Genomic DNA, 25,377 nt, shown 5'->3' with positions numbered 1-25,377 from the left:
TAAAGCCGTAGTCTGAGCCCTACTGAATCCCTTTATCTGTTCTCTTCTACATAGTTTCTCGTTGTCCATCCCCGCGTCACACCGAGACTATCACTTGGTCAGATACGCCCGTCGCACAATTCATACAGCGGAGCTGATACACGCCGCGAAGTATATGCCCGTTATATCTTGCCTTCGAAAGAGAAAGAAGTACGTCTGTCTGCCCTATTTTATCGGACCAGGCTCTTGGATCACGTCAAAGCAGCGGATGCAGGACTCCAATGATGCCATTATGCGTTTCAGTATGTTTTCTTCTTTTCCGATGTGGAACTATCGGGCCGCTTGAAGACCGTCACAAACTGAATTCGAATGCGAGCCACACCGAAAACGAGAACAAATGGATAACAACGACAACGATATCTTGCGGGATCAGACTGTTTGAAGCCATACATTATTCATCAATGTTAGACTGCATGCACATAGTAGCAGACGTTGTTTTTGTAGTTTTCCCTACAATGGTTCTCAATATAATATTACAGCGCAGTGTTGTTTTGCACCGCAATTGCAAATTTTTCTTTTCTTTGCAGGTAAGGAATTCTGATGGTCTCGTCTGATTATTTGGTCGCCCAAAATTCCAGTGTAGAATGTGGGTGAGTATCCCACAGCTTTTTTGAGCGCTTCTGGTACCCGTGGTAAGCATTGTGGTATAATGCTTCCCTAGTGGAATTCTATCCAAAAACAGAGAAAAGGCACGTGGAAAGAAGGAACCCTTGCGCGAGGTCGGAAAAGCAAGATAGAAAAAGGCGATTATCGTTGAGACGATATCAAATTAAATATTTTATTATGTTTGTAAGTGCTCAAACGTCGCCATGCCAGTACTGGACAGCTGTTTCGGCCGTAACACCTTAAGGGCGAAACAGCTGTCTAGTACCGGCATGGCGACGTTTGAGCAGTTACAAACATATGCTCTACGTGGAGCCAAAGAACTCCGGCAAATTTTTTCCCCTTAAATACTTTATTAGTTTGATGCGGTAACATCGTATACGATGCTCCTACGAGGTGGAAATCCCGCGTCAGCACCTTTTTGTGTACTTTTTATTGTAAACCCCGTATATAGTAGCAGGGAGTAGTCCGAAATAAGGGACATTTTAGAATCAAAGACCTTCCGCATGTTAAATAATGCGATTTCGCTTTGACAATAGCCGAACTGTATGGACGACTTTCATGTGTACGGGGAGGCGCCATTCTATTCATTGTACACAGTTTCGTGGGGCTGCATAAAACGGGCAACAAATGGCAGTTTATCGCGGTGTCGCTTTTCTGGGACAGCCAGAATCCGCGCCCCTCTGCCCTTTTTCGCCTTTTACTGGATCGCCATCTTCCAAAACGTATTCCAAGTTAGAATTTTGCTCACTCCGATAACAATATAGCCATTCTTCTGGGTACCCAGAGGAGTATACCAACGGAGGACTACTACGAGAAGGCTGAAGCCGTCGCAAAATTTTACGTCCCTGCTGTCAGCATCACCGTCGATAATCCGATATTGCGGGGGCTCCCAAATGTGGCGTTCTGTGGTGTGGTACTCAGGCCCGAATTTTTAAATGCTGCTTTCCTTTTCCCTTCGAAAGAGAGCTTTCCACTCAATTTCAAACAATCCTTTACTTTTGGACTTCCTTTTGCAAGCAGGAAAAGACTGCACTTGGTCTTACTCACTTTGGTGACGGGAAACCTCAATCAATCATCAGTTGCCTGTGCATACGTTGCCCATGGACTACCTTGCATTACAACTTTCACCTTTGTCGACACACTATCGGTCTTGTCCTCTGATACGGCGTTGTAACTTCTCATCGGCTCGAACAGAGTCCCTGTTTTATCTGCTGTTACATGTGTCATTTAGGTTTCGATAGTCATTAAAAAAGCTTCGCTTATTTAGCGGGTAGCTTATTTAGTGACTCTAGGTTTCGATATGTGGCAGCGTACACCGCGAGCACAGGGCTGACATATATGCGCCATTTTTGAAACTTCCCTCAAGCGGGTGCTTTTCGCAGAACCGCCATCTTGTCCTGGTCCAACGTCATAGAATACGTCATTTTGAGGTCAAGTGACTTCGTTTACATGATCTTTTAGCGCTTGCCGACATATTCCCGCCGTCATAAAGACAAGAGATGAAAGTATTTTGCCAGCGTTAACTATACGGTGCTTCGATCGCAGTTGTCTCGCGACGTAAAGCCCCGAATTATTATTATACGGTGCTCCTTCCGCGACATGGTAGCCTATTTCTCCTTAGTTTAAGTACATCGCATCGGCTCAGGGCGTCTTAACGCGGTGGTGTCATCACATGTTTGGAAGTGGTCAACATATAGCTAGGAGTTTCGGGCCTTCGAAACTCACGATCACAATCATCTGATAAGGCGTGAGCTCGGGCCCTGCTACGCACTCACGTTAAGGTCGACATGGCGTATCGGTGACCTCGATCATGTTAGAGTCACTAAATAAGCTACGCTTCAAAGTATCGACACTGAGTTTCAAGAGCGAGCATGCGCCATCTTGTTTCCGCGCCACGCTACCCACGCGCAAGCGCACTGCGCACGTTAGCGCACGATGCCATCTATCGTGCACGGCTGAAATGTTCCTTTCGTTTACAAGCAGCAGTTGACAGCCTTGAGCCCACCTTGACATCTTCGGGACGCTCTGGTGGACAATACATGAATTATCGCACTACAATCATTGCACGCTTTTCTATCCCACAGCGAGCATTATGTTAGCCGTCTTTGATCCTCAACTGGGGGTGGTGCGGAAACAAGATGGCGCTCTGCTCTCCCTTGGACCTCAGTGTCTATACTCTGAAGCAAAGCTTATTTAGTGACCTTAGAAACAGCGGGTGTGATGTTATCTGGTGAGTGTGCTAACATCCGGCATGATCGAGCTCACCGATACGCCATGTCGACCTTCACGTGAGTACGTAGCAGGACCCGAACTCACGCCTTATCATGTACAAAACTGCGCGTTTTACTGCGGGATTATCGGATAAAAATAATTACCGTAGTCGAAAGACGTCCAAAACTGCTCACAGAAACAGCAGTTCGCAGTTCCGAAACGCAGTTCGGTGTGTGTGTGTGTGCGTGCGGGTGTGTGCGCGCGCACGTTTGTAAAGCACACTATCAACAGCCTACAAGGTGACTCATGTTTACTCAACCGTTCTTTCCAACCAGCGACGATATAGGAAACAATGATGTACATCATTTGGCAGCGATTGCGTCGCGGTTCAGGCGTGTGCACTGAACCTCCTTCGCGTGTTCCGTTGCTCGTCTACAAGTGCAACGAACAACCGAGCTGTCTACGTCATTAGAGACGTTTCCAGTTCCTTCGCTCCTTTTTTGCAGTTGACAACGCGGAAGGAGTTGGCATTTTGAGTCCTCTTGGCGCTCAATGTCTGCCCGACGCTCGTTCAAAAGGGTGAATTTAAACGGATTGTTTAATTATAACGCGGACCTCGGAATGAGTGATAGAATCAAAGATAAGCGATATTCCAATTTTTACGAGTCCAGGCAATTGCTTAGTTTCGCCGGAATCTATCCAAGCGCTAGTTACTTGCATTCGCCACTAAATTTTATGTGACGGGCGCTTAATAACGAGGCACCCCAAGGCGTAATCTCGCTTCTTCGGGGAGGAAATAAGCGCTGCTGGTGCTGCGGAGGCCAAACACGGATATGCGTAGAGGGGAAAGATTGTTTGCATACTCTATGGAGAACATAGTTAGAAGGCGAGATGGAAACTAAGGAAGAGACCGATGCAGTATGCGAGTGAATTGCTGGAAATATATTATGGATGCGCGTCACGGTTACTTGGTCTTTCGGAGCAGCTCGTTTCTTGCGCAGCGCAACGGCAAAGGCCTGGGGATATTATTTTGCCGGCTTCCGCTGCATTCCCCTGGAACTCGACTGGACCAGATTTTGGAATCTTGGGCTAATCTGGAAACAGCGTTTGCCGTGGCTGCTTGATCCACAAAGGCAAAATGTTTGCGTCCTTCCTCGTGTATTTTGAAGGTTGACTTTTCAGTGCAAATATGGGGACACCCGTCAAAGTGGCCGCATCACGTCCTGATCGCGGGTACAGGGTTCCAAACATTTTTATCAGATTCACCGTGGTTGAAAACAATGGAAAACGTCCGTGATTTTTGCAGATTTGGTTCATATAATTTATCCACCCTCTTCAGTACTTTGAAGTGGTGCAAAAATATATGGACACTTGGGGATTCTGTGCGAATTTATTACCTAACGCATAACAAAACGAAACATCAGTTAATCCAGTACGTTTTTCGGCCATCGTTGTCCGCTACAACGTCGAGGAGGCGCCAAGGAACGCTGTCGTTGGGGTTCTGGATCGTGGCAGGACCGATGGACTCCCAGGCGACTTGAGCTCCTTGTTGGTACCATACAGGCGGCCGTTGGCCTAGATATTCCCGAAAGGTTTTTCACTGGGTTGAGATCAAGACTACAAGTCGGCCAAGACAGGACGGTAGCTTGGTTAGCCACTAAGCATGCTCGGTTTGACTGGCTGATGTGACATAGTCTTGCTGGGAGCTGACGCCCTGATGACGGCCCCGAAAAAGGAACGGTGGCTTTGGACGACTGTCTCGTGACCCGCTGGATCCATCTGGTAGCTGATGCAGACTATCTTGAGCACGCCCGAGCTGCAGAAGGCGCCCCAGACCAACACTGATCCACCATCGAAGTTCCGCTTGGAGAGGTGGAGCGAGACCTTGCGCAGATCCCTCCCGTGGTGACACGGTCAGGTCCTTCCAGGTTGAACTTCTTCACACCACTGAAAACTGCATGAAACTCAAAAATTGAGAAAATGGGCCTCTGAGAAGACGCCTTTTGTTCCCCCAGTCGGTGCTAAACTGCTAGCGGGCGAATTCCATTAGAACGCCTCTTGCGCCGATCCGTGAGTTTGGAAGCGGTCTTCATGACCTCCCGGACGACGTTTTTCTTCCTGTGGACCTCAGAATGGTATATTTGAGAGTGACATTGGGAGGGTCATTTTCGCCTTGACCCCCTTGACAGAGCGGGTGCTGTTGGAGACGAGCCGTCCTCTCCGCGCCTCATCTTGGGTTGTCAGCTTCCTGAGCCTTCCAGGCCTGAACTGCTCATTGTTACAAGAGTAGCTTGATGGGCTTGTTGGTACATGACTCAGAGAACAAGGAGCAGTCAAAAACAAGGACAACGACACAAGAAGACCTCTGGAGCCTCTGGTTGTGTGTCTTCTTGTGTCGTTGTCCCTGTTTTTGACTGCTCCTTGTTCTCTGAGTCATTGTTACAACCGCTTTTGAAGAAGGTGGCTGATACAATATACCAGTTTTGCAGCGATGCGGCGAAGACTCCGTCAGGCATCAAAATGAATATGCGCTTGCTACACTTCGCTGAGACAGCGTCCACGCGGGGCGTTATTGCCCAGAAACACGCAGTTTATTTAGCCACGCTCTTGTCTCTTTTTATCTTCACCAAGTGGCTTCCAACGTTAGTGCACGAGGCACATTTCAGGCAGGCGTCCCGACTTTTTTTTTTTTTTTACACTGGGTCAAACTACCCAAGCAGCACCCCAAGCAGCAAAATGTACTGAAAGTCGAGTGCAATAGGGGTGGACGGGTAGGTGGCAGGCCTTGAACAGACTGATGAAACTAAAGAACATTGATAAGACACATACCGTCCACCCCTATTGCACTCGACTTTCAGTACATTGTGCTGCTTGGGACAATGTACTGAAAGTCCAGTGCTATAGGGGTGAACGGTATGTGTCTTATCAGTGTCCTTTAGTTTCACGAGTGCGTTCAAGGCCTTCCACCTACCCGTCCACCCCTGTTGCACTCGACTTTCAGTACATTGTGCTGCCTGGGTACCAGTGTGAGTGAAAAAGTGATGTGAAACGTGTATGTATTGAAAACGAAGATGGTCTATGGTTTTTCAACCATGCTTAATATGATGAAACAACAGGTTTGAGACCGGGACGCGGTACAGTCATTTTGCCGGGTGTCCCTATTTACGCACCGCACGGTAGGTAGGCATTTATTTTTGCCTTTTGTCCTTTTTTGTTTGTTTGTTTGTTTGTTTGTTATCCACTCGTGTCACTGTTGGCATTCTCAACTTTTCATGGGCAGAAATGAGTGCGGCTACTACTTGCAGTTTTTAGTCAGTGCACGACGCATGATGTCCACTCAAGGTAGTCATATACCGAGGCGCTCAAGGTATTTCACCCAGCTCAATTTGCGAGCAGCTAACAACCCATGAATGCGGAGTATTTTTTTCTTCTTCTCACCGACCTTTCGGCATAATCATTTTTTACACCCCTCGCCGCGTTTGAAAGTCCGAACGTGCAACGTGGAGGAATGATTTTCTGCTGAGGTAAGGCGCTTGTAGATCGTTTCTTCCACCGAAGCGTTCCACTTGGTCCACCTCCATCGTTTACGTTGCCACACAGGGCGCTGTTGCGAACCGCCGTTCAGGTAGCGTGTGAGCGGTTTCCGCAAACCATGCAGTAATAAAGGACAACGGAGGCAGGTAATGCTAATTCGTGAACACGTACAAATTATATTAGCACTGTAGGAACAGGATGGTGGCGGCGGACTAACGTCCAAATAACGAGAGCCCTTGACAAATCCAAGTGGGCTGTTTTCAACACAACCGAGGGTAAGAGTGTTTCAGCAAAGTTGCCGGAACACTTCCGCGGCATTCCTCGGGCCGTTACTCGGCATAGTGCCCCAATAGGCCATGTGGAAAAGTTCCAGGGCGCAGCGCGCGCCCTGGCAGGGCGTTCCGGGATATGCGGTGTAAAGCGTCAGTGACGGCGCGTAGTTGCTGGCATCACCTGAACATCGTAGCATCGTAACGCCGCTCATTGCACGAGCACGGACGGCGTTACGATGCTGCGATCAGAGAGGGTAATGGTAACGGAAACAGAAACGGTATATTACCGAAATTGGAGATGGTAACGATAACGGAAACGCACACCGCAGTCCTCCACTACCGGAAACGGAAATTATCGTCCAGTATCTCCAGGGTACATCCCTCGCTTACCTACTCGTCCCAGTCCTCATAACTCCATGATATCAACACATGAAACTTACACAACATAGACTCCACGCACTCTACTCCACCATGGCACTAAGATGAAAACCTACGATTTTATTTACTTTTTCGTTACTTTTTTTTATTTCACCGTGGCTAATGGAGTATTGTTTAGTACAGAGAGCGTCTGCCTATGAATGCGACATTGGATGGAGGTCACGCCCATCTTGAGTTGTTGGACTCAGAGTGACTGAAGGCAGAAGACTAACTGAAGACATGTTCCTACATTTTTTAAGAAATCTTGCAAGATGTGGCATCCCAACGATGTAAAATTACTTGTGTATTGTGTACCCGTGACACCGAAGCAGCACTTGGGCAAAACAGGGTGCTGACAGAGCCGGACGGGCTGTCCTCCCGCAGCTCTGTAACAGCCGTTCCATTACCGGAAACAGTAACGGAAACGAAATTGAAAGGCTGGTATCAGAAACGGATAACGGAAACGAAATATAGCATTAACGAAAATGGAAGCTGTAACGAAAATACGTCCGTTACCCTTCCCTGGCTGTGATCTTCAGGCGGTGCCAGCAACGCGCCCGACGACGACGATCGGAGACGATAGGAAAAGCAAGGCATACACATTTCCCCCAGACATCTCCCAACCTGCACTGCGACTGTCGCAGTGGCGCTGCGCCCTATTCCCAGAAGAAACTTAGTCCGGCTCCGGACACCCCTCTTTTGTTTCCCAGCCGATAGCGAAATGTCTCACGTAGCCAGCGTCGAGGTTGGACATACCGCTACCGAGAAAGTTCAGTTTGAGTCTTAACAGCGCATGCCAGGGCTGCATCGTTGCGTTCATTGATAGGGAAAGGGAATACAAAACGAAGACTATCGGGCACCAAAATAAGCCGAGTGAAAAATAAACCTCTAAAGACTTCAAATTGGCGGCGTGTTGGCCTTTCTTCTTGGCACTTCGATCGGCAGAGCGCTATTCGTCGGGGCCACTGGACTGTCTCTATTGATTTAGATGCAGCTGGAAACAAGTACCAAGGAACAACGGAAATGAAACGCCAGAGAGAGCGGACCTTTTGTAAGCTTCTTATTAAGCCGTTTGAAAGTGCGCACGCGCGCTTTGGGAAAAGATTATGCGAGCGGTCACAGCGTGAGCTTCTCTGGCCTCTAGGGGCTGGGAAACACTGGTGTTCCGGCGTGCGTTCTCATTGCCTCTGCGTTCGCGACACGCTTGTGCAACATTAATGCACTGCGTGGGCGTAATAGCGCGGTTGTTGTTAGTAAGAAAGTTCGCAATCTGCGGAAGATTCTGCGCGTGCTTGCCGTGTGAACCAGGCGTGCTACAAGCACGCAACTTTTAGCCCCTTTGCCTCGAGTTTGTTACTTGCATTTGAAGGGCATGTTTCGAGAGCTGTACTTAAAACAGCGTAAATTCGTAATGGAGATCGTTGTCGCTGCACAGTTATAGCTTGCATCGATTTGTTCTCAGGCAGTTGGGCCAACTCTAGACAAACGTCTAACAAGCGTTGGTTTTTTATCGAACAGCATTCCATTCGTAGTCTTCCTATAGCGAATTCAGCGGGTCGTTTTCGTGCAGTGCAGTGTAGTGTGCCGGTGTGGGTTTAGGCTAGAAACGAACGAAGAGCGAACAGAAGGACCAATGAAGCGCGGCGTAGAACTGAATGCACACTCGAGCCAGTGTAACTTTTTTTCAGTACAACGACCAGCAGAATTCGCCATTAGACTTTTCAGGCTGTTTTTGGCGTTCGTACTGTGCAACGGAACATGCATCGCTTGAACGCGTTGTGCGTCATTGCTGACGCCTCTTTGTGCGTCTGTATTTACCTCCTGGGAGGAGAGCATATATTAAGACACCTGCGAACCTCATGTAGAGCATAACGCGGGAAACAATTTATGCTGTACATGCTCTTCGCAAATGTGTCTTCGACGATAATATCTATGGAGAAAATTCTCCTTTCGGAACACTGCGGGCCACTTTTAGGCTAAACACAGCCGCACACTACAAAGCAAAGAGGAAATTGGTGTCTCGTGGCGCATTTTGCGACAACATGTGGGGTGCCCTAAAAACGTGTAAGGAGAATCAAGAGTGCCGTTAATAGTCGTGATGTTCCCTCCATCCATGCCTATAAGAGACACTGTAAATCCAATAGAAATTTGCGCGAATATTTGTTTTTCTCTTCCTCGTTCTCCTCTGATCATAGTTGCCTTGCACCGTAAATCCACGAATTAGCATTTATCCTCCTTCTCCTCCTATCCTTCCCTCTGCTCTCTTCTCACTTGACCTCTACGACTTTTCTCAATCTTCAGGATTTTTTTTATTTTTTTTTATGGGTGCTCGAGAATTCGGCATGACGCTTTTCTTTTATTTTTGCCAAGATTTACTAGTGAGTTGTTTGCGCTATTGTACAGTTCGCCTTTTTGGCTTCAGTCAGGTTAGTCGACTGTATCTTATTATATGTAAAAAGAGTGAGTGAGAAAAGAATGAAGAGAAACTTTTCACTTCCGCTCTGTTCACTTCCGCTAGTTCCGCCGAGGCCGCGTCTCTCCACACACCGTTAGTGCAGACGAAGAGGATTACAGTGATCCGCTTACTAGGAAAGAAACTGAATTAAAACAAAGTTCGTTCCAATCCGTTTGTACTGCATCTATCCTTCTCAAGTATGACTGAGAGCGGCGACACGATTTTCTGCCGCTTCTCCGCCAAAGAGTAGATATTTCAATCGCATCCATCGTATACTATACTCGTGTTCAACTTAAGTAAGAAAAGAAATCTAGTCCGTCAACTACATACGCCGTTGGAGACGCAATGGGCCTGTTCCACGACGTTTGGAGGCAGTCCGAACCGTATTCTGCAGCGCCATTTGTGATCGTGTACAGCCGGAGGTTTTTCCGTACACAGGCATGTATCACCTACACCGCGGCTCTGAAAAATCGTGGCTTAAGGATTTCCACAAAAGAGATTTTGTTGGCGGTACAGCGGTAAGGCAGGGAACACGCCGGACACGACCGTCTAGTAACGGCGCTCTACACTAGAGGACAGTTGGCGCTGCGGTCGCCGGACGAAACTTTAGTGCAACAGGCCCATAGCGCGCTAGAAATACTACAGCGCCACCACGCAGCGTAGTTATGTGGCCTGTCTGAACAGCCAATACGGAAGCAGAGTGAGTATGTTGGATTACATTGTCTGGCGGAGGAGCGAGCGTGACCTCTCTGTGTCCAGCCATCCTACCTGCGGCGCAGTAATATTTTGAGAGCGGACGGACTAGATTTCTTTTCCTTCTTAAGATGAACACGACTATAGTAGATTCATGAAAACAAAAGCGGGTGGGATGTTCGTTTCTTTTGACTCTGCCAGCTGTCGGAAATGATCCAAGTACAGCAAGTCCAATAAGCCATTTCGCGCCTTTATGCAGCGTTCTGGGGCCGAGTGTCGCGTACAGCGCACATTTTCAATCTATATTTAAAAATATCTTCGTAGTGGCTTTGGGGCATCCTGTCAAGGCACCTTCCGCGTAGCCACGGTCAGGCGGTGCGTCTCGCAGGCGTGATGCAGTGATATCTCGTTGTCTTTGGCAATGAAACAAGGACAAACAGGACCGTTGCATTAAAGGGGTAGTGACACTTTGATGTATGTGGTTCATTAAATCATGCACGCATTGCACATCACGCCAAAGTATTGAGGAAGAATGAATCAGTTTTCTGCGCGTCGTACTTGGGGAGATATAAACCCACCGCGTCAAGCTCTTATGTCATAGGAGCCAGCGCTACGACCGTTCCCATTGGTAGTCGTTAGCACGTGACCTCTCTCGCGCTGCCTCACTGGCGTAGATGCTCTGCGTGATGCCAGAGCCGAATGAGTTTCAGTATTACAGGTGCCAGTTGTCTACTCCTCTATTGCCCACTTCGTTGTAAAACTCCGAATGCAGGTTCACATCGTTGCAAATAGTTCTATTTCACATTTATCCGGTATAACTGAAGGTGACGTGTCACGACCCCTTTCGGGTCCAACTCAATGTTAGGAGAGTTTTTATCAGCGGTCACAGTGTTCACATCTCGCTGGTTAATGCGGTGTCGGTGTGATATATCGAAAGTTGCTCCCTATAGCTCGCCATTAGGGTGCCTTCTGTCCTGCATTGTGCGACTACTTGCGAGGTGTGTGAGAAGGTTTTCGGAATGTTCGTTGCAGTGCTGCTCTTGTTAGCGTACCCACTTCTGCGAGCTTCTGATGTTGAACGCAATCACCGGCGAAGAAAGCTAGGTAATTTCTAGGAGGTCGATAAATACGTGAACCCCTGTTAGTTAGGAAAGCTCTGGCGCTTCAATTTGTCAGGTGCTTCACCACGTCGGCATATTTGACGTCGTATTTGGGGGATAAAGCGCCGATTTATATTTGGGAGCCCGGAATACTAGGACTTAATGACGCCCACATTTTCAGCCTCTTGTGGCTTACACTTTCCGGTGACGAGTCCTACCATTCTTTCTTAGTAGCCTTGGCTATCCTTTTATTTTATGGTTTGTTTAGAGCGTGGGACCTTTCACTGGCACTTTACGTGTGCGGGTATTGTCGGAGAACGACCCGCTTTCTCAGGAGGTCACGGGAAACAGGCTAGCATCCTATAGACGACCTGAGCCTCTACGTCATTGATTACGTAACGCCACCGTGCAAAGCATGCTGATAGCCACTATCAGCCGACGTGTTTTCTCCGCTACTTGCCCACCACAGCAAAATATAACCTCGAACCGGTCTTTTCGTGACGTCACATGTTTGTAAACAGAGGGCCGTCTATACACTGTTTTCCAGCCAGCCTCGCTCCCAGCGCTTTCGCACCCAGCACACTCCAGCAAGGAAGAAAGCGATGCCATGGAGGAAGCATACGACACGTGTGCTTTCCTTCTCTCTGGCATGTGCGGTAAACAGTTTTCAACATGCTCCCCCGGCTAGACTGCGCTGTACTTTCACTATGGCGGCGTCCGCGGGAAAACGGTGTATACGCAGTGTTAATGTGTTATACAGTTAAGTTCTATTTTTAGGGCGCCCTGCCGCAAATATGTCTTTAGTGAAAGCATCTCAAACAAGCGCGCTAAAATTTCGGTAGTACCCCTTAATATTTTGAGCAGATGGCGAAGATAAGACATAAGCCTTTGGGATGCTTGGAATGCACGAACCGCAGAGTGCACGAACCGCGGATGGCCGTTGCGAGCTTTCTGAGAGGATTTAAGAGCTTTCGGGTATCTCTGGAATAATCTCGTTCCGACTGCTGCCGTGTCTCTGACGGCTGCTCGCGAAAGTAACGAGAAAGCTCGCTGAAATGGTGAAAGTGTGGAAGTCGTCTCTCACAATATGCCACGGCGCAACGTGGGAGTGTTACATAATTCGATTGGCGTCTCGTTGGTGCTTTCCGAACGTCCGTAGTGTAAGCGATCGGTCAGTAACCCGGAAGACTGATTGGAATGTGCATTGGCCGAGTCGGATGATCTACGCTCTGGAACATAACTGTTCTATGCACGGCACACGGCCGGGGTCAGTTCGCTCCGGACATGACTTGAGAGGTGCTGGAACTGCATCAGCTGACGTTGGTTATGTTTAGCTTCCTTATTTGTTTAACAAGGATGGCGCCAATAACGATGCATTGCATCTCAAATGTTGTGTGCCTCTTGGCGACTACGTTAAGTGCTGAAAGCTTTCTCCCTTCTCCTGAAGGCACAGTTGGGCATGTCGTTCAATGATCGTGGCCGTTCGTTGTAACGGCGCTGTTGTGGGCCGTTGCATATGGCGCTATCTAGGGAATACAGTGCGCAACCGCCTTGGCGAGGCTCCAAGCTTTGATGCCAGTAAGTGACCCTCTCCTTTTTCTCTCGCACTCCTTCTGTCAGGGCAAAAACGAACGAAGAGCGAACCGAAGGACCAATGAAACGCGAGTGCGCAACGCAAGTTTGGTTGAAGCGACCGTTGGACATGCACGCTCGAGCCAGTGCAACTTTTTCTGCACGAAAACAATAAGCTGAAGTCGCTATAAAGCCGGTTCCTTATCAGACAGCACCAAAGACGGGTGCTGACACGTGTCTTTGGTGTGTGACACAATGATACACACAAATGATACACAAAGAGACACAATGATGCCTGGTGGTCTTATTCATACATCTCGCTATCACACTGTTTGGTTATGTGACTATCATTGTATCTCTTCCGTAGGCTTGGGCAAAATTATTGGCGGCGTTATGGAACCAACAAATGCCGCGGAATTTCGAAGCGTACACACTCAAAGACGCTTACCGCATGAGTCCCTAATGTCCGCCATTTACAAAAAAAGGCAAGGTGAGGTCAACATGGCGCCATACAGGGTGGCTTCAAATATGGCTGCCGGTTTATCTCACGATTACCTTCTCTATCTCGTTGTTGTAACGTTGTTGTCGAAACTATTGATTTCGTTTGTAATGCTCTCCATCAAATCGTCTAGTGAACGATTATGTGTACGTAACGCAGACTCTTCCAGTGGATGTGTGGTCTGCCTCATAATTACAGCACTGGGGGCTTTCAGCGCATATACTAATGTCTCTATCTTGCGTACAAACGCCACTATTGTTTATGTTGATGTTGGCAAAAATAATAAGAAAAGAGTGATTGAAGTAATCGCACGACGAATTCGGCTACTCCCATAAACAGAGCCCCCCCCCCCCCCCCCCCCCCGAAAAAGAAAGAAAAAAAATAATGAAAGAAAACGTCATTTTCGCCCTCCCTACGTGGAGGCCTATAAAACACACAGACCAAATCAGCGGTTAGCGTAGTGCACAGTGAAGGACACGGTCCTAGTAGGCTGTCTCCAATGCACCGCTCCTGGTAAAAGTCACAAGCGCTGACAAGGCAGCATCCCTCTTGTCAGGTGACCAAGGACCCAGCACTTTTACGTGGTCAAAGTTTCGGTTGTCCAGTCGCTCGAGAGCAGATTTCATAGTGGCCTTTTGAGATGCGTATCTGGAACAGTGCATGGGGAATGTGCTCAGTGTCTTCCACGGTGTTGCACAAAGTCCCTTGGCCAGGCGACAACAGAAGAAGAAACGAGACAGCGACGACGCACCTGTCTCGTTCCTTCTTCTGCTGTCGCCTGGCCAAGGGATATGTACCAACCGGCCCCATACACTATGTGTTTGCACAAAGTGTACAGTTCGCTGAGTCAGCCCTCCCAATTGTATGGAGGAACTGGCGCCCGTACAAGACGTTCAAACGGAACATGGGCAAAAGCGTCTGAGCAGATCGAGGTAGCCACTGTTGTGTTTTGTCGTGGAACGGACGACGGGTACAAAATTGCCTCGGGTAAGCCCTTTGTGTCACTGTGACGCTGCCGATTTGTTATCCAGTTTCACAAGAATTGCTGTATAGCGCGTACTGCATCTAAACAGTGACCCAGAGAACGTGGTGGAAACCGCAGGTAAATCCTCGATAGCTGCTCCATGACGTGAATGAAACTCCGTAGAGCTCCCGCGCAATTCAAGAGCAAAACGGAGCATTACGGGCTATTTCTCTAGAAAAAACAAAACATAATAACTTCCATACGAATCGCTCTGAAGCTGAATGGCATTTGTTTCCCTAACTAGTAAACTTAGTTCTTACGAACTCACTTCTGAACGGCCGACATTGCTGCCGTTAGCAACACTTCCTCGTTTTCTTCCGCTAAATCTGGCACCATCTGGCAGCTGAGAATGGGATTGATTGTCGCTTCTCCCCCTAGATGCACCTGAACCCCTTCCAGCAGCTATCGATGTCCGGAGGCAGTTGGCCGTGTGTCACCAATATTTCATTTCTACCCTCCATTTTTCTCTGATTGACGGAGACGATGTTGTCACGTTTCCTCCTAACGGGAGCAGGTTGCTTCTTCGCTTGACGAATGTGACACAGAACAGGTTTCGACAGCCGGCAGAATTCGTTGTTTTTGACGAAGTGAGCTTTTCTGTCCTCTTCCTGACGCAGGGACGTAGTAAAAGTCGAGCTTGGAATGACTGTTTATCGACGTGCTCATCCTTAGTACTACTTCGGTTGTGAAGAGCTGCGTGGTTCGGACGCTGTGCTTCGACAAAACCCCTTCCACGGTGATAAAATTTGTCGCGGGAAGAAATGGTGCTCGCAGTGCATTGCGTAATAGAGCGGTGGCGAAAGGTTCCCTGTATACTCATGGAGGATGTCATACTGATTTCTCTTTCGTTCGTCAGGCACCGTTTTTCGGGTACTTATTTTTCTTTGCTTTTTCACCACGTTTGCTTTTTGCAGTAGGGGAGCTGGTATAGGTGTAAATGATTGAGACAGAGCACAAACCAGCGCACTGAATTTCACGTTGCCTGTGCGAATGGTGGCGTCTTTGCGGTGTTCGCGCTCTCTAATTTGCGCTTTTCTCCGTCTGAGGAAAAAGTGTGGTCTTCAAACGTGCGTTCTCTGAGATTTTATCTGTGTCTCTTCCAGGGACAGTCCAGGGAACAGAACGGTGGTGGAAACGGGAACAGAAACGATATGCATGTCCATAATGTAAAATCCTGAGTCTGGGCACACAAGAGGGACGACACGAACACGCGTCCCTCTGTGTGCCCAGACTCAGACTTTTACATTATGGAGTTATCCACCAGCTGACCTGCACATGCGTTATCTTGTCGATATACATGTATTACCGAAATATGAGCTGATAACAGAAACGCATATCACGTTCCTCCTTTCCCGGAAACTGTAGCGAAAACAACCGTCTGATATTGAATTCGGGTAATGGCCAGTAGTTAACTACATGTAGTTAAACTACCTGATTGTAGTTAAAAAGTAGTTATCAACTACTTGCAGAAATCTAGTGGAAACTACTAGTTAGACTACTATTGTAAGTAATTAACTACAGTAGTTAGGTTACCGAATGCGCCAACTACTTCTGATTTTGCCGCAAGCTTTACGGCACGATTGTGCTTGCGACTTTTACCTTGAGCTATTTGTTTAATGAGAACGGAGGTGCACAGCAATTGTGTCATGCATGTGTACTAAATCTTCACTTTTAATGATTGTCTAGTGAAGCCTCATTTGCTGTGAAATAATTCTGCAACTTCGTTTATCGCGTAGGCACAGAAAGAATCCCGCCGCAAGCTTTGTATTTGACGATCGTAGCAATGGCCTGCCATTGAGTTTATCATTGCTTGTGATTCATATTTAGGTGTCCAAGAACACTGCAAGGGATTGGTGTTGATGGACAACGTTAAGTAGTTATAGATGTAGTTAAACTACATTGCAGTAGTCAAAAATGTAGTCTTAACTACTCCCCTGAAAAGTAGTTGAACTACTAAATTGCAAAGTAGTTAGTAGTTATAGTTAAACTACTGTAGAAGTAGTTAGTGGCCATCACTGGTAATGGCTACCCCCGTTATGCGATGACAGGAGTGACTTTCTACTTTATTTTTATGTTTTGAATTCCTATTTACCCTGTAATGCCACGATGCGCCCGTCCCTTACTCGTGCCGTTCCGCATAACCCATGGCGCCAACCCATGCAACGCGAGACCTACGTAACAGGCTCCACGGCATAGCACGAGGACGCGGGCCTACGATTTTTTCGTTTCGCCATGGCTATGGCAGCATTGTTTACGACAGAGTGGGTCCGCCTATGGATGCGACATGGAAAGAGTTTGAGCGCGACGCTCTACAGAATTTCGTAAGGATACCACCGAAGCGAGATTACCTGTGTGGTGTGTACGCGTGCCTCCGAAGCAGCGCTTAGGCAAAAGGCGTTGCTTACAGAGCTGAAGGGCCCTGGACTCTGAGCTCCATAACAGCCTTTCCATTATCAGAATGAGTAACGGAAATGAAATTAAAAATCTGGTATCGGAAATTGATCTGGGAAACGGAAATGTTGCAGTATCGAAAATGGAAACGCTAACGTAAATACGCCCTCTCCCTGTACTGTCTCGGCCTATATTCGTATTGGATTGTGTCCAGTAGTTTTCTTTCTTTATTTCTTTTTCTTTTCTTTTTCCTTTTTTGTACACGTAGACCTAACCTTAGCACGTGAAGTGATACGTGTTGAACGGCATACACTTAAGTTTTTAATGGCAACTACGTAATACCTTTTTAGAGTTCCTTTCCCAATAATGTAAAGCCACGAATCTTTATCGATGACACGAAATTCCACGTCTTGCGAAAAACTGATAAAGTCGCTGTAGTGGGAGACGAAATCTGATAGGCGTGTGAAAAAAAAAAAAAAAAAGAAAAGAAAGAAAAGCGAGCAACTTTTGATTACGTTTCCTCCAGCTTGTATTGCAGCAGAGAGTCTTTGAGGTTCAAACTTTCGAAGGTTGCGAATGTGGTCATGCAGTGTTTCCCAAACTGTGGGTCGTGACAGACTCAGCAGGGGGTCGCGGAACGCCTCAACTTGAAAAAAAGAAAAGAGAAAGGGGGGCAGCAAATGATGCCCTTGGACCATGCTCCGCCCACTATTCTGCGTCACAAAAAAGTTCGCTATAGCAGACCCCGAGGTGTAACAAACAAGCTGACTCTGGTGATTAGGAACAGCCACTCATATGCGTTTCTTTTTTTGCGATACTTTATAGCCCCGCTGATTCACCCTGACTATATTAATTGTCGAATTAAATCTCAGCGACAATTTTGTATATTGCTTATGTGTATTACTATTATTCGTGTATGCACTGGAATCGAACAGCTTGTGGCACTGCACGGCATTGCAAAAAGCCGGGGTAATAGGTCGCGAAGCGATATCTTATATTTTTGATGGGTCGCAGGGCAGCAGAGTTTGGGAAGCACTGCGGTAATGGATGCACTGCCAAAAAGGAAAAAAGAGAAACTCTGGGTTGCTGTCAATGTCGCCACCAAGCTTGTGAGCTCCGCGTCGCATAACAGGATACACTGTTCCGCTCGTGAACTTCATCAGATAGGTTAGCGATTACCGCCGCGTGAAAAAGGGAAAAGAAAGTAAGCAAATGATGAACGGTTTAGTCTCCTGAGTGCGCTACGATAATTAATTGGCGTAAGCGGAGCTGCCATTGGGTTCTTCCTTTTAATCGCGGAAGAGCTGGAAGATTGGCATGGGATTTAGCGTGTTTCGAGGACAAAGAGGAACGTTGGTTGATGGAGTACAAGAGGGGAAAAATGACGAACTTTTGAAGGCCGGTAATCGACTTCCTCGTTAACTTACGCGCACAAAGGAAAACTGTTCGCTACGGAAGCCTGGACTGAACGAGGTGCGGATGTTGTTGGGAGGATGAGCGTTGGTCTTCCAAGGGTGAATCACGTGACTTTTAGTACGGTGCTTTTATGAGGAAGCTGGGAGTTACGGATTGAAGTCCGTGCTATGGCTGGAAAGTAGAGATCGAACAGCCAAACAATTGGATGGTAGTGGATCGTTCTGTGTCTTCGATATTAGGGCGTTTTTGTACATCGGAAGGCGTTCACGATAACAGTTCCGAAAACATGATAAGCCAATCACCTTCTTTCTTTGGAGCGAGTGACATCACACTGCTAAACTTGGATTCGATAACTTATTTTATCGTATCGTTTTCGTGGAGTCCCTCCGATGTACTAAAACTCGCTGTAAATGTGCGTCGTCACTATGCCGATCGGCATAGTGAGGACGCACCTTTTTAGGGATTTTTTGCAATACGGTCGGTCGGTCGCTGCCTGCTGGAGCGGCAAGGAATCGGTCGGCGACCGATCGACCGTATTGCATCGAGCCGGTTCCCCCAAAACTCACTAAGATACTCAGCCATAAAAACCAGAATCGCTTAATAATAGCTAGTTGTGAACGCATATTTTCGTTTGTACTCCTCGCGGAAAATGTATCCTATCCCAGTTGTCAATGGCATTTACTGCTATTACCTGCGTTAAGAGGGACAGATCCCGACATACCGAATGAATGTAGACGTATTCGAATTTCTTGCGTGTCGAAAGGTGGGAATCCAGCGAACCGGTAAGGAAACGTTAAGGGAAGAGCCTCGGGACGAAAGCCGCCGATATTTCGAATAGAGACTGTTCTTCTAGACGCAGATGAAGAACTGTCTCTGTTCGAAATATCGGCGTCGTCCTGAGGCACTTCCCTTAAAATTATTTTCCTTTTTGTCGCGACTGTATTATCGAACATCGTTTATAATAGCGAATTTTAGTATACCGTTGATAAGGTTGTCGTGTCTATCGGAACCAATCGTAGTCGCGCGTGACTTAGAATCTTATCCACTGATTGGATACGGTTCGACGCAAGCCACGTTAACAACGGTCTGCTAAAACTATCTAATATGTTGCGTTAACCATCACCGTTTGTGCTGAGTAACGAATCGGATGCCATCAGTCATGCATGCTACGAACGTGGTCCCCAAACTTCGCGGTACCCAAGGCAGTCCAACTCCGTATTACGAAAGGAGAGGCTTAAAGATACACGCGTGTGAGGTTCGACCTCGCTGAGAAGATAGTCTCGTGAAACAAATCCCACATTACTGAGGTGACAGAAGCCGAATCTTGTCCTGTATTATACTCCCGGGACGCTGAAGACTGCAATGAGAAAGTCTGATGAGCTGGCTTCACTGCAGCACATCTCCTCCCCGCCTCGAGTTATTGGAAAACGAGCCGCTGTGGTGTCGACATCAATTCCGTCCCCTTCGCTATATTTTATTTCAATTCCGCCATCGTGTGTATGTACATTGGAGGAAGGTCCCTTGTAAGGAGCTGCTATCACCCCGTTCGCCCTTTTTGCTCGTTCTCTGTTATCAAACTGAAAACGAGAACAGATGGGCCCACACGTCGATGGTTTTCCTTTTTTACCCAGACTGGTCTCTCGTATCGTCTTGACGGGGTTAGAACTTTCTTGGAGTTAGGCTCTGCAATTGTTTTTTCTTTTTTTTTTCGGGGGGGGGGGGTGGTTTGATGGGAAAGGGGCCAAGATTGCGAGGTACAAGATTGTGGAGAGGAGGAAGCGACAATCCGAAAGCGTGTGTTGGCGGTCGACCGTCCTTTTAATTGAGGAAAGTTTAGCGAGGACACGATATTGCGTGTCGGAAGTGCAAGGGTGAGGAAAAAGGGAATAAAATAAAGGGAAGTAAGACGAATGAGTTCCAAAATTGGATGCCTTCGGCGTTTCCTCTTTTCCTTATTCCTCTATCTTTGAGTATATGGCGAAGGGAGTGCTCTTCGTCTGGCCTGGGAGAATTTAGCTTGGGTTTTAGTTCCGCTGGAGGAATTCGCTGCTTGACAACGCCAAGATACGCCACTCTTCCGGGTGAGTGCGGGCATACGGCTGCTGCTGGACGATGATTTGTCGCAGAGTCGCCGTGGAATGACGTTTTTGGATCAGAACGGTGGAAGTATGAGGTGAACGGTAGGAAGGAATAAAAGGGCACCATGATCAAATGGCGAAAATAATGTATTCCGGGATGCGTGTAAAGCAAACATAAAAGAAGCAGCACTCGACACATGTGCGTTCCAGTCATCGAGTATAAGTTCATCAAGCACCACAAGCCTTCGCGAACTTCTGCTGCACGTTACCTGTCGTAGCCTCTAAACAGTGCACTACGATGGCTCTGTTTCTAGCCTGTCACTACGGTGCTTTCCCTGTGTTTCGTCTTTGCGTGGGTATGACACAGGAATCATTTCCTCGATAATGAGGACGTCAACTGTGACAACAAGCACACGACGATTCAAAAACTAGAATATGATTATTAGACGCACACGGTTGATAAAGCAGAACCGTCAGAAGGGGCGGAGGTTGAAAGGAGATCTTTTGGAGGATTACTAACTCTCTCGGGAATGTGTGTGGTGGTGGTGGTGGTGGTGGTGGTGGTGGGGGGGGGGGGGGGGGCTGACTGCTGCTGACAATAGTGAATACCTGATGATAGATGACCAGATGAAAATAGCTTCGACATTTATCTGCCGTCAATCTGCAGAAAGCACGGAACGTATTAATTTGCTGGTGCATTCAATGTTGGGTGATTTCAAGCAGAGTCAGGCAGGGTGGTCCGGTCGACCTCTCAGATTTTTTTTCGTTTCACTATACAGGGTGTTCAAAATTAAGCTTTCACGAGCGCTACGCAAACACAGCGATGACAGGAAACCGGATGATAACTTTACGGTACTTGTCTAAGAAACAGGTGCTGCTAATTATGTAGCACCTGTTTCTTACTCAAGGAACAGAAAAAGTAGCACCAGTTTTCTTTTGTTCGCCTATTTATAATGTGCTAGTGAAAGCTTAATTTTGAACACCCTGTATATTGAAGCCTAGTGCTTAGGAAGTACATTGGCGGAGGAAATAGCTGAAAATATCTTATAGTTTTTTTTTAATCTTCAAGGCTGTCCATTTCGAGCACTGCGCTTCCACGCAATTTTCAGGCCTCGTATCTTCGTAACCATTAAGGCCATGTCGTTAATTTTTTCCACGCTTATTGCCAATGTGCTGCTGTACTGTTTGCTCTATCTTTGAGGTTCTGGGTTTTGCAGGTGTCCAGATAAAAAATCGCAAAACGTGGCAATCCCGAAAGCCCCGTGGGCGCGGAAAGCCCGAAAATGAACTTCAGACATTTCTGAAGTGAATTTTTTTTCACTACGCTATGTGAGCTTGTCATGAACAACATCTGTGAGGAATATGAACCACGTCACGAGTGGTATGAAAAATAGGCTACCGAAGTTGCGCATTTTTGCCTTACCACCCCTCACTAAACGCGCGTCAGGAAGTACGTCCGAGATTTTAGAACAATCTCTTTTATATGAATGGAAAGATCGTTTAAAGACGAACAGAACGATGTCACGCATGTTAACCTTCTGGTATTTGCTGAAAAGCAGTTATGTGCCGAAAGAGTACGATGTTTTGCAAATGAGGCGACTTTGCCATTGTTTATCTGGACACCTGCAAAACCTAGAACCTCGAAGATACAGCAAACAGTACAGCAGCACATAGGCAATAAGCATGGAAAAAATTAACTGCATGGCCTTAAAGGTGTTGTGACAGTTGGTTTCCAGCTTTCCCAGATAAATACGAAAAACTATTCTATCACCCGACATCATCCCATATTCAAGTTTTCAGGTCCATGACGTGAGCAGGTACGGAGAAAAACGGCCCCGAAGAAGCGACATTGGTGACGTCACACAGGAGCTGCGAGGGAAGACGGGCGTCTCCCAAGCCAAATGGGGGAGAGGGGTCCGTGAGGTCACACCGTGGGTCGTCGTTTTTGGCTGCGCCTATTTTCCGAACCAATCTAGCTAGAGGAAAAATTCTTTTTTTCCCGGTGTTCTCATAATCAGTACGATGCATATATATTATGCTTCAACACATGAGAGGAAGTGTCGCAACACCTTTAATGGTTACGAAGATACGAGGCCTGAAAACTGCGTGGAAGCGCAGTGCTCGAAATGGTCAGCCTTGAATGTTATTAAAAAAACAAAAAAACAACTATAAGCTATTTTCAGATATTTCCTCTGCCCATGTACTTCCTAAACACTAGGCTTCAATACACATTGTAACGAAAAGCATCTGAGAGGTCGACCGGACCACCCTGCCTGACTCTGCTTGAAATCACCCTGTTGTTCCTTTAGCCCTTGTTATGGGGGTTGAACTGCTATGCGGAAAATTTCTGCGATCTCGTAAAGTGTCCTTCTGGTGTACGGTTCACTGGGGATATGCCGCTGGTTGCGGTTGACTTCGTGTGGCCAGCAGCTTACAGCACTTCTTGCGGATAGAACGGCGAAGCATGGACTATATATACTATGGATTGCAATTGGGAGCACGAACATATCATTCTTCTCACTCTGTGTCCGCGGCCATATGTCATTAAAGCTCGAGGAGGAATTGAGCCGAGCTTTACGCGCTGTACGTGTACAACATTCAGTAACAACATTGGAGCCACCCGTATTTTACGCCGCGTAGCTTTCTCCTGTAACGGCTGCTGCTACTGGCCATTAGCGTTGAAAGTGGAGCGGCCCGACCGATAATAAGCGGCAGGACATGGGCCTCTACTGATAAGGGTATGAAAGGGAGATTTTGAGCCGCCTCGCTTCGGGCCTTGAAGACGCGCGCGGACATAAACTGTGCGTTTAATTAAACTGAGCAGATTAACGGGCTACCTTTAGCTCGCTTTTTTTTTTCTTCACGATGTTTTTAGCCGGTTCATGGAAATATTCGTCATTCATTATGCCGTAGGAGCAAAATTAACGGCGATTACAACCGTTTGATGCCGCTGCACCGTCCAGTTCCTGTAGCTGTTGTTGCCTTCGTTGAATGTTATTTCCGGCGCCTGTTTTTACGTACGTTTTCGCCGGACGTATTTCTAGACCTGTGTCGAACTAGAGTCACTAAATAAGCTATGTTGAACCAGTCCAGAAGGTGCCCCGTCGTCCCTTTTCGGAGCGTACACGTGCAACTGCAGGGCGGCGTCGACGGCGGATGTCGTTTTTCGGCAAAGCGCAATCCATGCGTCGTATTGTGATTCTTTTGTCCCAAAACTATCTTTGTAGCCAGAGAGGCGATCACGGTACAGAGAGAGGTTGCTAAATGCCTGGCAAGAGTCTATGCCCGTACGAATAGATAGTGGCCTAATGTAGTGCTCTCACCAGATGCTTAGACGCTGCGGCTGGTTGTTTAGTATGATGCCTAATGTGGCTTATGCAGTCCATATACGGTACATGTGTTGGTGAGCGATTTACGTGTCGTCTTGCCACATGGTAATACGGCGATTTTTTTATGACTGTGGTCGTATACATCGCGTTGCCTTCACACGACTGACTGAATGGCCGGTGATCTGAGCAACTCGCACATGTGAGGATTGCTCCAGCAACCTTCGTGAGCTACCTAGTCATGGACTCCAGAATCTTGAACGATGCGCGTGAGATGTTTATGTATAAAGCGACGGTAGGCCCAAGTCGGGCATTCGCACAGCGTCACGGCATCGAGGACACGTAGGCTGATAGAGCGTTTGCAGCCGTTCGGTGAATTGTGTTCCTGCTTCATCTCTGTCAGTAACACATGATGGCAAGATCGAACCCTTTGGCCTCTACATATTTAAAATCGTATAGCGCCGCGCCGAATACAGTCGAACCTCGTTTTACGAACCCTCGATATACGAATTCCCTCAACTTACGAACGGCTCCACAGGGAACCAAACTTTTTCGATGTATTTTGACCTCGTTTTACAAACCCTTGATATCCGAACTATGAACGGATTATTAGGGAACGGACCGAAAGTAGCCAAGACATTCTGACCTCGATATACGAACGGGCGTTATGAATGTACAGAGGACTGGCCAATGGACCAGAGGATAATGAAAGTTCCTCAGTACATGCTGCGAAGGTCAAACATGTCCCAACGCCACTACGTTCCACAAACATGATTCACCATTTCCTGAAAGAATAATTCGGGCGTTTACAGCCGAACGGTTGTGAGTTTGGACCAGGTCTCCGAGATGGAAACATCTTGACAGCTGGTGACAAGCGTGATATTTGCCGTTGGAAACAGTCTCATCCGCGCGCGATACGGTACTTTGAGGACCCGGTGGATGAGTCAAGTGTCAGACTTCTGTCATCTCTTCTAAACAGGATAGACCCTGCAGAAAGTATGGTGAAAAGCACAATTACGCAGTATTTTCAAAAATAAAACTTATTCAAATCAATTTCCCGTGGTTTTGTGAGGTATTTGTGCACTGCACACCTCGGACCTCGATTTACGAATACCTCGATTTACGAACGATTTTCTGAGAAACGAAGGGTGTTCGTAAAGCGAGGTTTGACTGTAGTTGAATTTCCAACGACTGAGAGGTGGCGGTCGTCCATTCTTCGACGATTAATGGCACCCCTATAGCTTCCCGACAATGGGCAACTGACATTCTCTGCACCTCTGTGTATGCAAAGAGTTGATCAAACACTCGCTCTCCGGATGCCACGAAATAGCTGAATTGAATTGAATTTGAAAGAAAAATAAAATGGATAAGTCGGCACGAAATAGCTCTGGTTAAGATGCTGCATTAATCCATCGGATGACTTATAGCCTTAGTTGATTGTGCGCGCCGTAAAAACTCCAATCATCATCAATTCATCGGATTGCGACTCAATGCGGCTTTGACAGCTCAGTGGCGTTACTGCTTGCGACAAGTTGACTCTCCAAGAAGCCGTCACTGGGTGATCTGAAAGACCTATAGCACATCCTTCTCCATTGTCTGCACTACAAACCTTTCCGGACCACACTTACAGTGTCTCTAAATGAGCTAGACTCTCGCCCTCTCACTGTGGCAAAATTAATTGGTCCATGGTCGAGTGCAGCCCACCAACACGCTGCCCTAAAAGCACTACTAACCATTATGGACA

General features: G+C 47.3%; 1 protein-coding gene across 4 annotated transcripts in view; it reads left to right on the top strand.

Moving 5' to 3' along the window:
• The window catches only part of LOC135378262 (neural-cadherin-like), a 366,541-nt gene that overhangs the window by 142,613 nt on the left and 198,551 nt on the right, over positions 1 to 25,377 (top strand). The window lies entirely within an intron of this gene.

This window comes from Ornithodoros turicata, chromosome 1 (assembly GCF_037126465.1).
Source record: "Ornithodoros turicata isolate Travis chromosome 1, ASM3712646v1, whole genome shotgun sequence".
NCBI lineage: Eukaryota > Metazoa > Arthropoda > Arachnida > Ixodida > Argasidae > Ornithodoros > Ornithodoros turicata.
The sequence above is the reverse complement of the archived record's forward strand: the minus strand, read 5'-3'. Positions and strand labels throughout refer to the sequence as shown.